This window comes from Pseudopipra pipra, chromosome 6, assembly GCF_036250125.1.
Source record: "Pseudopipra pipra isolate bDixPip1 chromosome 6, bDixPip1.hap1, whole genome shotgun sequence".
Taxonomy (NCBI): Eukaryota; Metazoa; Chordata; class Aves; order Passeriformes; family Pipridae; genus Pseudopipra; species Pseudopipra pipra.
This window is the reverse complement of record NC_087554.1, coordinates 18,444,848-18,458,629: the sequence shown is the minus strand read 5'-3', so window position 1 is coordinate 18,458,629 and position 13,782 is coordinate 18,444,848. Positions and strand designations below refer to the sequence as shown.

Sequence of the window (13,782 nt, the reverse complement as noted above, 5' to 3'; positions counted from 1 at the left end):
GAGCTCCCACTGACTTCGGTGTGCACTGGATTAGCCCACACAGGGAGAAGGAAAAGAGCACTTGAATTTTGGAATAAACACTAGCTGAGCTGATAAATCCCAATAGCTTTCTCATTGCCATGCCTGCGTTGGTCCCTACCCCAGGGAGCCATTCTGCCTCCTCGTCTTCTCTCATCTGCCTTAGGGAAATTTCCATGCAGTATTGCCCTGCGCCACTGTCCTGGGCAGTCTTCATTCTGACCATGCATCTTCCACTTTGAAAAACATAAAATGGAGCTACAGTGTACAGACTGAAACAGAATAAATTATGGCATTCGGCAGCAATGGGAGGCTGTAACAAAACATGTATTTGGCAGCAGTGTCCTGCTACGCCTTTGCCTGGAAAGAAAATTAAATCTAAAAGACAGATTCTCAAACAAAGCTGGCTTGGGTATATGGATTGACAGGTAGCAAATAACAGTGTGAAGTGACTTCTGGCCCTTACTGGCTGCTTTCCTTGAGAGAGGAAGGAGACGGCTGTGCTCCCAGATGGAGGAGCAAGAGGGAGTCTAACACTGTGACATGTGAGGGTCCTCCGTAGATGCTGAGGCCGGGCTGGCAGCTGATTCTCCGCTGAGGTTGGTGACAGCTTGAGGGAAGGGCATCTCACCTGTGCCCCAGCAGTATAAACTACGTGAGTCAAGGCTTGGCACGCACAGCTCAACTGAATCAGGAAAACAGAGTCCCTATTCAAAGAAAGGGAGAACTCTAAGCAAATCCTAGGGTGCAGTTCAGAAATGCTGCTGCAGATATTTTCACTGCATCAACAGGAACGAAAAAGGCAGCATATACATGGGGGAGAAATACTTCAGCAGTGGTGCTTACCTGAGTGGAAGCCTCTGCAATTTTAAGACGGTTGGCTGGGTTCTCAATTGGTGTAAACACTCAGTGCTTTTGATTTACTTGTAGTTAAGTTGTTTTGCAGTGGCTGAGAATCTTGCTTACACATCTGAATCATGACTGAGGAGCGTGAGCTGCTGAGGGATTCGTATCAAAACCCAAAGGTTAATTAGCATATGGTGTTAAAAGCAGATTTAGTTTAAGTGAACGGTGCTTCAGTGCACATATCTAGATATTGATTCTAAAGAAAAAAGATGAGCTGGCAAGTTGTGGCTCAACTGTGACAAAGTCCAACCCAAAAATAAAACGTTGAATTATCCATTTTCCAGGGGTATCAGTAAAGTTCTTAAGATTCTAATTTTCTGTGAAAGTGTATACACTGACACATGCTTATTAATATATATTCATTATAAGTATACATACAGAACCAACCTGAAACCTTCTAAAGGCTCAGGGAGTCATCCATTAAGGGAAAAGAAACTGCCAATTAATGTATCACAGAAGAATAGCAAATTGTGAAGAATGCACTATTGAAACAATATTTTTTGTGACTAAAATATGTTTGTAACAGATTTGTGAGAGACAGATTTTCACATGTATAGAAGGGAAACAGGCACCTAGCTTCCAGTGAAACTCATCTTCCCTATTTATTTAATACATTCCCTGATTATTTTTTTCATAAAGAAGATATACTGATAAAACCGAGTCATCTCATAGATAATCTGAAAATCGTAACGTAAGACTTTTAGTCACTACTACATGTACAGTAATTGGCTGCACAGAAAATCTGCCTTGTAAATACAAAATTGTAGTTTATTTGTTGTGTAATGAATTGTTTCTTCTCCTGCAATGCCAAAAGCTCTTGCCATGAACACTCCACTGCTTGCTGTCCGGTCACTCTGGGTATTTACTGTCCCGAAATCCTTGCCTCTCTGCCCCTCCCCTTTGCACACAAAGGGAGAAAATTGAGAAGTGGGAGCATTGTTTCCTTACCCAAAGGGGGCGAGAGCTATGCGAGTGAAACACTGATTTCCACAAGCAGCCATCAGAGGAATCTGCACAAACGGTGTGCGGCAGCAAAAGCCTTTTGTCAAAACTCCTCTTCAGTGACGAGGTGGAGGAGCAGGAGCCTTTAGGGTTGCTCGGAGTGGACACGTGAGGGATTTTGGAGGCAGTGCGCTTTTGCATCTAGCAGGGGTCAAGGGTGCTGGGCCTGTTGACCACCGTACAGGGTGTGGCTGTATTGGCAGGGCTGCCTGTGACCTCTGCCTGATGAAGTGTGACAGAGAGCCTCTCTTCCAGCTCCAGTGAGAGTAGGTGGTGGTCCTGGCTTCTCTTGCTGCTTCATGGGGGCCAGCTGTATTCTGGAGAAGACCCAAATCCTCCTGTGTTCCTGCCCTTTTGGGGGCACATCCTCACATCCTGATGATAGATGTGAGGTACAGGTGCAGTTAAATAGGTCCTTTTCCCACAGGATCTTGTCTTTCCTTGGCAGTCACAGTTGTGAAGCCCCTAGGGTTGTCTTGTTGATGCTGTGCTTTCATGACAGCTCAGAATGTTGTGACAGTAGCAGTGCCTGTTCCAGAGTTTCCCCCTTGAAAGATCCTTATTTAAAAGCCTAGCCATCAAGCAGTCTACTTAGCTAATTGTCAGAGCTTGTCATGCTATGTAATTAATTTTTGGACAGCATTCAGATGCCTCTTCAAGAATGCGTAAGAGTATGTGTGGAACTGCATCTCTTCTGCCTTGTTACCACAAGAAATGACTCACACTTCTTGCTGGTTCAAACAGAGCTGCAGACATCATTGCAGTAGGTTTGGTAGAGGATTGAAGATTAGGAGCTTCTGTAACGTGCTCCCACAGAAAAACCCTAGCTAGCCTTGCTGCTAGTGCAGGGATTTGTTTGCAACTGACTGGGTATAACCAAGGGGATTCTTTAAATCTCATCAGCCTGCTGTGAGGAGCTTGCTTACTATAGCCTAATAATTTTGTCCTGGAAGTGCAGGCAGCCCTCAAATTAAGACCTCTGTCTTCGGTAGGAAGGATAAGGCTTCAGCATCATGGATTTGAGAGAGCCTTGCTGTTCACTACTTCTGATGCACAGACACACAGTTGTTCAGGTAATCAAACTCTTTCTCATGCCTAAGTGTTCGTGCACTGCACAGACCAGCCCGTCTCTGGCTCTGGCTGGCTGAGGTGGCAATAAGCCCCAGAGCTTCATTGATCTTGCAAAAAAATAAAAAGTGTCTGTATGTATACACACATGTATATATAGTTTTTTCCTGGGAAAAATGCCAACATCATGCTTCAAATTTTGAGGCATTGCCATCCTGGGTGCACTATTGAATTTTGGGATTGTTTTGTTTTTAAAGCTGTATTACAGAAATTAACGTGAACATGGGAAATGTTGGAGTTTTTTGGGGATTTGGGTGTTCGTTTATTTGTTTGGTTTTGTTTGTTTAGAGCATAATAACAAAAAATCATTTTTGAGGTCCCCTAAATGCTCAAACATTATTGCAGCACAATGTTTTGCTTCTAAATTATGTGTGCAGCACCTGTGCTTTCCTGATTCATCCTAAGATTTACAATAACATCCTAGTGGAGGCAGAATAAAGCATGACTCTCACTGGAACCTCTCTTCCTTCAGAACTCAACATGGTCAAAAAGAAACTTAAATCATGGGAAGCTGTTGAAGCCAATTCCTTTGAACTGCTCTCAAACTGGGAAGAAACAGTCCTATAGCACACACACACAAAAAATTCTTCATCTGCTTTTATGGTACTTCAAGAAGTGTAGAAAAGCAGGGATCCAGGACTGAAAGGTTTCTTTTGGAGGAATGCAGGCTCCATCAAGAGAATCCTTGTGTGGATGATTAAAATGGGATTAAAGCATGCCAGGATGAAACTAGGAAAGCTTCGTAAGTGGGTTCTCAACCCATCCATTTCAGTTTGTTGTGCACATCTCTTACTAAATACTGGCTCCTGTGCCCGTAGCTGTGTGCCTTTCTGTGCTGCCCCTTTCAGGACTTGGGAGGCCCAGGTGAGATGGCTGTGGGTTATATACTCTGCTCATTGTTTCTGGGAACAAGAGCTGCTTGTCTTGGAATTTCATTGTCTTCATCTAAAGGAAGAAGCCTCCTTTCTCTTGATTGCTCTCCAGCAACCTCTGATTAACCACATTTCAGACATGTTCAGTGATGCTTGGAATTGCCTTTTTTGCTTTCAAGTGCGGTTCATCTTTCTAGGTGATAAGTGAAAAGGGAGATGGAAGCAGGCTGCACCCTGAAAAGTGTGAAATGTGGATGTGGAAGGCGGACCAAAAAATGCTTTTCTTGTTGCTAAAAACTAGGGCCACAGAGAGGTTTACAGCTATGCTGTATAGTTACGTGTGGAGTCTGGCAGAGAGCAGACTGAATTTCTGCGGTAGCTCCCACTGATGTGAAGCTCCAGGTCTACCAGCAACAGCCTGTCCCTGTTCCCAACAGGGAAGAACTGTCCCTCACTGCTTAGTGTCTTTCAGTGGCTCCAGTCCCATGTAGATCACTTCCCAGCCAGCTTTCCCTGCCATTTGTGCTTCTCCAATGCTTCTTAGGAGCTTGGGACATTATGGCCTCAGGTACTATTTTAACTGTTAGTTTAGTAAGAACCAAAACTTATTGAAAGCTTGGATACAAAATAGCAACGTGGGCTCTGTGCATTGATCTGCTAGGTGGGGCCAGATGATTTTGACATAATCGCTTTGACAGGGTGGGTGAATCCCACCTGCTCTTTGGCAGGAGCAGAGGAAAACCTGCAAGTTGGTATTTCCCTGCTGGGGAAAGCAGCCGTAAGGGAACACTGCCAGGTTATGCTCAAACCAGTTATCTTATTATTGAGAACCATCGGGAGTCCAGGAAGAAAAGAGGATGCTTTTGAAGTCAAGTCTGTCTGTTGATGAGCTTCAATAAGTAGCAGAGACCAGATTGTCCCAAGGGCCAGGGGTAGGGGAACCTCTTGTGTAATTCCTCTGATCTGCAGGTTTTGTTATGTGGATTTTGTGATTTGTAGTTTAGGATTAAAAAGACCAAAGACCTTTTAAGTATGGGTTTCATCCTGCTGATTGTGTCATCGTCCACAGATGTGGAGCCAGCCACCATGTATCAGACCCTTCATCAGCTAATTAACTTGAGTTGTCAAGCTGCAATCAGTGAACTGCTCTCATACTAAAATAATAATGATAAATTCCTCTCATCTGAAGCTGTCAGCTTCCAGCTGCAAGAGGCACAAGTCTGCAGAATCTATAACTTACCCCATGAAGGAAAATCAGATTTGCATCTCTGTCTTGCCAAAGCCAACTTGGCTTGGTTCCCTTTCTAGCAGAGTTTTCTGTTGGAGGAGCAGCTAAGGCCAGGCCGGGATTATGCCGGGACTTGTAGCAGGGCTAACAGCTGCCATCAGGCTGCCAGATGCAGTGCTTTGAGTCCTTGTTTCACAGGGAAGGGAGAATGGGCTCCGTGGCTGGGTGAAGGCAGGGGAGTTCCACATTGCAAAGGTTCATGGTTTTCTCGTTTTAGTTGGTGATTGAGGAGCTGATGTTTCTTGGTTTCTTTTGGGTTGCATTTTTACAAATTGGTCTGTAAGGGCTGTGTTCTGTTGAAATTCTGCCCGTGATTATGTTTTTAGGTGCAAAAGGTGCTACACATTTCACTGTAGAACAGGATCTGAGACCTGTCTGAAGGAACAAGGGTCCAGAATGCCTTTGGGACCACTTGTCTGCCCCACAGAGCTGGCAGGCCAGCAGGGAGTCCTCACAGGCTCTGGTGAGAATGTCAGCCCTTCTCCTTCCCGTTTTTTGGAGCTTTAATGCCCTGTTACATCTGTCCTGTCATACTTGTCATACCTATCCTGTCTTAAACAGATCAATAAAGAAATTCCATTCCACAGTGGTAAAGGGAATCCTGGATTCAGTCCTTCTGCTTCTCTGTCTCACATTAAAAAATTGAATGCCAGCTCATCTAAATATGACAAGTACTGCTCACCACAATATCCAGGCATCAATGGGGGCAGAAGCTTGCTCCAAGACTTGTCTGGACTAAAAGTAGTCAGACTTTTGAGGCTTTGAGATTGGAAAAACACCTTGCCATGAATTCAGTCAGTTTTGAATCAGGCTCCAAACACAGTGTGGTGTGTGAGCCAGGCAGTGAGTATAATCATCTTCTAGGTATTTTCAGTTTTTGACTCTTGAAAATACATCAAGCATATTGATTATTGGCTTGATTAAGAGGAATAGTTTTGGCTTTATAGTGTTTGACCCCTATAGGAATTTTTTTTTTTTTTTGGTAGTGATTGACTGCCAAATCAAATTTGGAATTCCAAGCAAAATGGAAGCAAACAAAAATGATTGTGTGCTCTATCCAGACAGACTTTGACCAAGGAATTTATGTAGCCTTCTAAGAAATAGTGGCTAGTTTTAACTGCATGAATCTCTTTATACAGTGTAAACATAACAAATAGAAATTAAAAGTACAGTTTGCCCTACAGCATAGGTTTGGATAACATTTACAAAAGGCTGTAAAGCATTTTAATTAAAGTTTTTTAGGCTTATAATCATGTGGTTTTTGAGATAAATACCATTAGCAATACCAGAGCAATGCAGAAACTTAATATGGTCTTTATATACCTGGAAATATGTGTAAAATAAATGTATTTCTAAGAAGGTCTTCCTTCCCCATCAAATAAGAAATCTTGCCTGAAGACAGAAATGCAGAATACAGAAATTACGAGGCTGGGTTTTTCTTTGTACATTCCCTGCCATTTCTGAAAACCATCATGGAATAGATACCATTTTTCTGTGGAAATGCTCCTAATAATTTTTCACATGGCTTCTTGGTGATTCGATGCAGAAATATTTTTTTAGTATATAAATCTGCCTTCATAAACATCCTCATAAATATAACACGGCAAAAAAAACTGCTTGGAGGTCAGAATACAGAAGAGGTTGAGCTTGCAGTTTTAGCAATTTAATGTAGGCTGAGGCTTAGATTTAGCAGGAATTAAATTTTGCAAAAGTCCAGTGCCAGGTGTTTCTTACAGAGTAGAAATGTCTGAAAGCCTAGTGCAAACTAATAGGAAACACTGAGCACAAATGCTCAAGTGAAGTTTAGGCACAAATTTGGTTTTGATTAAATCCAGAATCTTAGCCAGTGTGCAAAATGAGCAGTGACTTTAAGGATTAAACAGACATTTTGGCAGTACCTTTTCAATGAGCACCTAAATTCAGGCACTGATTCTCTTTCATTTTTTATCATTAAAGCTCTAAGTTACATCCTTATTTCTGTCCAAACAAAGCCTCCACGATTTAAATTAAATAACATTAAGTCCCTTAATAAGTAGAGAGAAGTTTCTCATTTTTTTAGACATCTCAAATTTGCTGAATTAGAGCTCATGTATTATGTTTTGGTAACTGAGTTTGGGTATGTTTTGCAAAAACAGTATCCTGCTACTTTAAAATACAGGTGCCTCTTCTCTTTGTGTTGATGTACCCTTCCTTAGGGACATGAGCCTATTTACAGATTTTGACAGTGAAATATAAAAAGCTGGATTGTGGTGATGGGAACAAGTAAATACAGATATGTAGTTTCCAGCACAGGTGATACTTTTTATTCCAAAAGAACACTTTTATTTCAAGCATTATCGCTATTGTACTCACTAATATGCCTTTTAGGAGTGTAAATCCTAGGTTATTGTTTTAAATTGTTTACCTGTATGTGTTATCTGTTCAAAAACTGTGTTTGACAGTATGTCTGCTGGTAGCATTCCTGAAGTTATTTTTGACTGTTCACTGTTATGAATGCTCAGAATAGCAAAGCAAAAAGCCAAAGCTTGTGGTACTACCCAGAATTTTTTTTTTAAACTTTTTGATAGCAGAAGCTCCTTTCTTTTTGCTTGAATGGTTATAGAGATGTCAAGGATAAGAGATCAAGGATAAGATTGCTGTTTACTTTTATTATGTGGGATGATGTAAGTCCTGTGATTCCATATGACATTAAGAACAGAAAAGAACAGATGATAACCTAATATATAAGAAAATATATGGCCACTTGCATTTTCTTTGTACAGGTCCATTGCATTTTAATATCAATATTTAATTATCACCTAGTGGTTTTGTTTACTATTTGCTTTCAAATACTCTTAATTTGCTGCAGGCTCTTTAATACTTCAATTTTAATTTTAAACTCTCTCCAACACATCTTGCATTCCAAGAAATGCATTGAGTTGGTGTCACAAACCTTCCATATAATAAAAAATAATGCCTTTTGCTTACTCTAAGAAGTTGCCTTTCAAGATGAAAGAAAGTACATCTATTGCTCCCTGTATTTGTCTTTTAACTAGGATTTCAGAAGGACCCTAAGGGAACTAGGAGCAAATTGAGGACTTTTGGCTATGAAGAGAAAGATAGACCCAGCAGTGCAGCAGCAGAGATCATTTCTCGAGCCAGCCCTGGGGTCTTGGCATGCTTGCTCACATCTGTTGACTGAGTTGATGGTAGGAGAGCTCCTTTCCCCATTTCAAACTATGTTCTTTTGGCTGAAGGCACGCCAGTAGATCTGCAAAGCAGTAGCCTCAAAGGTGTGTGCTCCTTCTGCTACAGCAGCTGTATGGAGAGCCCAGGTTGATGTGAAGCCTTTTGAACACTGCATTTCTCATACTTATGTACAATCCCACTCGTGAAAGCATTTAAGTGTGTGCTTACTGTTTAGGTACATGAATATCTCAATGCAGGGAAACTGTGGTTGAGTACTTAGTTGAAATGGGCTCTCTGTGACCTGATTCTGAAATGTGCTGAGTGCTTGGATGCCTGTGAGGTCAGTGAATGCTTCTGGGCCTTCATTGCTTTGGAGCTGGAGCTGAAATATGGTTATATGAACTCTGCTTCATGCTCATGAGCGTGCAAAACCTTAGTCCTGTTTTTAAGGATGCAAGACAAGAAAAGAATCCATTTTGAATCTCCAAGGGAAAAATCCATAAAGATGTTAAAAGGCAAACACTGGTTAGGGAACATTATTGAATCTTTGAATTTTTCTAAGTCATTGTTTTGTTTTGTTTGCTTTTGCTTTCACAAGCCTGCAGAACTGTGCAGTTTAAGGATTTTCATGTCTGATTACTTTATACTTGACAGAAAGATCCTAAGTACCACGTGTGTGTTTGAAGTGGTATTTCTTTGAATGTCAGCTGATCTCTCAGGTTAGAGAAAGTAACCTGATTTTAAGAAAACTAGCACATAAATTGCATTTGTGCTGCTAAGACCTGCTGACACTGCAAAGATAGGTCTTGACAAAGATTTTATTTGAGCTACAACTCTTCTTGTACAGGGTGTCAGATGGGTTCTTTATTTCTGTTCTTACGTTCTTTATTACTGAGGACATTAGTAGGGAAACAGGGCCTTCTGCTTCTTCAGGAGTTCAGTGACTGGCCCTGCTTGTCTTTCATCTGCAGCAATAATCCTCTGCGTCCAGGGCTGAAATAGGCAGAATTTATTGGGGAAACAGGGAATCTCCTTACTTAAAATTTTCATTATTGGACAAGAGAAATCATTAGCAAAGAATAGGATGACAAAAGCCCAGAAAGCACAAATGGCAAGGGAGGTCTGTGGTGCACAGGGTTCTGGGGACCGATACCAGGTAATTTTTTCAGAGATTTTATTTGTTTAATCTGACTTGGGACCAGCTATCCTGCATGCATGTACAGTCTCATCACTGTTTGAACATACAGATGTTCAAATATGGGTGAAGAAAATGCCCTCAGTGTGAGTCATGCACGTACCAATACCGGTATGTCTGAGTGCACAGGCAGAGGTGATGGCAGCAGTTATGCAGATGAGAGCACGTAAAAAGCAGTGAGGTTTCTGCAAAAGTAACTTGTTCACAGGCTTAAATAAAGAGTGTTGCAAATCATACCCAAAATATTTTCTCTGTGTCTCTGATTATGTTATTTCCATAGCAACTAATTATACCATAAACCAAAGATCATGACTTCAGGTGACATGTGAGCAGAAGGAGATGAGTTATTAAGTATTGAAGAAATTTTTTTTATGCAAATTTCCTTATTTATAAAGGAAAAACGAAAATAAAAAACCCAAAAACAAACAAACAAACAGAAACCAAATGAACCAACCCTGAGTTCTGCTATGTAAGTGAAATTGCTTCTGACTGGAACATGTTTTCAAAGTTTTGTTGCAGGCATCAGTAAATCTTTTAATGAGTTGGAAGTACAACTGTGAATATCAAAAGATCTTTGTATTAGCTGAGGAAATCTCTAGGACGTCTGACCTCTTGCCTGTCCAATCCAGGGCTCAACCTCTTTCCAGCAACTAAAGCCTTTTACAGATACTGAAATTGTTAATGGACGAGCAAGGACCACGGAAATAAAAGGGAAGGTATGGGATCTTCTTATGTATGCAGTAAGTTTGAGGTTTCAGTGAAACGTGCTCTCTTCTGCTTCACTTATTAAAAAACATTCATATTTTTTTCTAAAATAAAAGGTTCCCGAGAGATTCTGAGCTTACAGTCCCATGGTAAGACTCTTTGAGCTGGAGGACCTGCTGCCCAGATAAGGACTGATGTTGCTTGACTTAACTATTTCTTAGGCTGCTTTAACATGTCTTGCTTTTGGTTCAGGAGCTGGTTATATGGCTCCCACTTGAGCCACTTCTGATCCACTTGAGCCTCTCTTAAAGCCTTTGGCAGCACATGACAGCACAGGCCTATTGCACCATGAGAATTTTTAGGAGAGAGCAGGATTTAGGCATGAAATCCTTTGGTTGCTTCTTGAATTGGACTTGAATGTTTCTAGGGATGGGGCATCTACAACCTTTTTGGGCAATTTCTTCCAGTATTTTATCAGTTCACTTGAAAAAATTTCTTCCTTATATCTAGTCTGAACCTACCCTCTTTTAGTTTAAAATCATTACCCCTACTCCTGTCACTACAGGCCCTATTAAAAAATCTGTCCCTATCTTTCTTTTAAGCTCATGCAGGTTCTGAAAGGCCACAATGAGATCTACTCAGAGCCTTCTCTTCTCCAGGCTGAACAACCCCAGCTCTCTCAACCTTTCCTGATAGGGAAAGTGTTCCAGCCCTCAGATTGCTTTTGTTGCCCTCCTCTGGACACATTCCCAAGAGGTCCATGTCTTGAACTGAGGACTCCACAGCTGGATGCACTATTCCACATGGGCTCTCATCAGAATACAGAAGCAGAACCATCTCCCTTGACCTGTTTGCCATGCTGCTTTAGATGCAGCCCAGGATGTGGTTGGCTTTCGGGGCTGCAGGGAGACACTGCAGGCTCATGTCATTTTTTATCTGCCATTACCTGCAAGTCCATCTTCAAGGGTTGCTCTCAATCCCTTCATCCCCCAGCCTCTACTGATGCTGGAGGTTGCTCCAACCCAGGTGCAGGACCTTGCACTTGGTCTTGTTGAACCCCACGAGATTCCCATTTGTCCACTTCTCGAGCTTATCCAGGTTCCTGTGAATGGCATCCCGTCCCTCAGGTGCGTCAGCTGCATCACTCAGCTTGGTGTCTTCTGTGGCCTCGGTGAGGGTGAACTCGATTTGATAAAGACATTAATTTAATGTCTGATAAAGACATTAAACAGTACTGGCCAGGGCTGAGCAGAGACTGAAGGCCTGTGGCAGTGTGAGGTTGTCAGGTTAAAAATCATATTCTCACTCCCTTTGCCTTGCGCTTTTAGTCATTTATATTCATGCAAAATGAATATACAAAAGCAAACAAATCAAAGACTCCATCACAAGGCTTTTTCCTCCCAGCTGAAACAGCCAGCTTCCCCCTGAACTTTGGTTCACCCTCCAGTCAGAAGAGGTAATGTTTCTCTTAGTCTTTGGAAGAGGCACAGTTTTTACAAAGCCTGCATCACTGAATCAAATGTAACCACACAGTAGCTGCAAAGAGTACACTGGGGGAGGAAAGAAGGGATTGCTCTCCAGGCATATTGCACACAACGTCCTTGTGTGGTGATCTCTGTACATGAAATTATGAAGTTCAGCACTTGGAGTGTATTTATCAGTTGATCACCCTTAGCTGATTTCAATGTTGTGGTGTGAAGCAAAGCTAATAACCCACAAAAGAGGACCACTCTTTTAGTCATTTTTGATCTTAGACATTTTGTTCATTGAAACTACTGGGAATGACTGTCACCTGTCACATGCATGGCTTTGTACACCTTCCTGTTGCAGAACAGGAGCGGTTGTCACGTACTGTATTTATACAGTATATTTCAGTATTAGTTTCTAGCAGGATTCTTTAAAATTTATTTTATTTCACAGATCACTTCTTAACAAACAGTCTACTGATGTTAATGCCAAGTGGATTGTTTCATTAGGAGGATGAGCAGGTATGTAGAGTTTTGAAGACAGTGACAAGAGGCATTAGTAGGGAGAAAGCCTTTGCAACCGTTAGACTTATGAGACTAAATTAATGAGGAGGCGAGTTAGTGGTTGCATTTTGTGTGACCTGAAGGCACTAGTGTATTGTGATTATGAGAGTTAAATCATGGAGGAGGAAGAGAAAGCAGGATTCAAAATGGGTAAAAGGAAGGCCTGATTCAACATGATATTGAAATACTGGTTGGTTTCAGTTGATGGTTCCTTTGGGTCCAGAGGAATCACACACAGTGAGGCATGAGGAGGGAAAGCCCTGAACATGGAACAGGCAAAGAAGCTGGGTTTGGAAAAACATGGTACACCAAAAGAGGAGCCAAAGATGAGCTGAGGGCCGAAGTGGGCCAGAAGGCAGCTCTCACCAAAATTATGGGGACAAGCAGGTTTTTTTGGCATCCCTGGTAGAAAGTTTTGATGCATTAACCATCACTTAAGCTCAGAGTCCACACACAAAGCCTGCTCAAGCCTTGGCAGTGGTGATACCCCTATCCTGGGGTCAGGGTCCAGCAGCACTCCCCAGCTGCAGCCCACTTGGGACTTGGGACTGCTGCCTGTGCTCTCACATGTACCTGTTGCATGTGCACTGCATGTACTCCATCCTGACTGGCCCAGGTGCCCATGACCCCTTTAAAGGAGGAATGTTGCTGTAACGAGCGGAGGCAATGGAGTAGGGGCTGGCAGTGGGGACACTGAGCACAGCAACAAGAACAGCTTAGGAAACTGGAAGTAGATTTGGCTAAGGGAGTGGGGTCTGTGGTGGCTGCAAGCTTAGGGTGAGGTGGGAAGTGTGGGCTGAACACGTAGGTGTTTGTCTTCAGGTGAGGCTGCTCAGATAAAGGGTGTGAGGGATAACAGTTAACAGATTTGCTGCTGATGGCCAAACCTTTATTGCCTGGAGTTCATCTGATGTCGGTAGAGTCAGGGTGCTGCCTCTCCTCTTTCAGGGGCAGGGTTTTGGCTGGAGATGTTGAAGGGTTACCAGACCTCCACTCAGAGCAGCAGGGACAGAGTTGTTATAACCTAAATGGTAGCGTGCCACCACAATCAATACAAATTGAACCTCTGCCGGCGAGATTGCACAGTGCCTGCTTTCTTGTGTAGAGGAATCAATATGAATTGGCCACAGGATGGGAATATACAGATGTAGTTAGGGAGAGAAAACGTAGATGTTAAGCAGAGGTGAACAGAGGTCACTAAGTCCAGTGATGTGGCTGTGATTTTAGGCTCAGTCATTAAAAAAAGTTTTGTGAAAGCTTCAATTCACCTGCCCCTTGAGTCATCCTTATAGGCATAATGGCCATAATGGCAATGCTTCCAAAGTGTATTCTTCTTCATTCATATATAACTTTATTGTTAAGCAGCTTAAATGTAAATGTGGGTACCAGCATGTGCCTTTCATCCACTTTACACCAGGGATGGGCAAGAGTAGAGTACATCAGCCCTTCTCTTTTTGTTTTTCCCCAATT

General features: G+C 42.2%; 1 protein-coding gene across 5 annotated transcripts in view; it reads left to right on the top strand.

Annotated features, from left to right (window-relative positions):
• The window catches only part of TSPAN4 (tetraspanin 4), a 359,373-nt gene that overhangs the window by 144,366 nt on the left and 201,225 nt on the right, over positions 1-13,782 (top strand). Inside the window, exon 1 of one of the 5 annotated variants that reach the window (XM_064657622.1) lies at positions 2,731-2,999. The exons of the other annotated variants lie outside the window; for them this stretch is intronic. The gene's annotated coding sequence lies outside the window, so the exon portion shown is untranslated. Of the gene's footprint in view, positions 1-2,730; positions 3,000-13,782 lie in introns of those variants that run through there. 5 annotated transcript variants of the gene reach the window in all.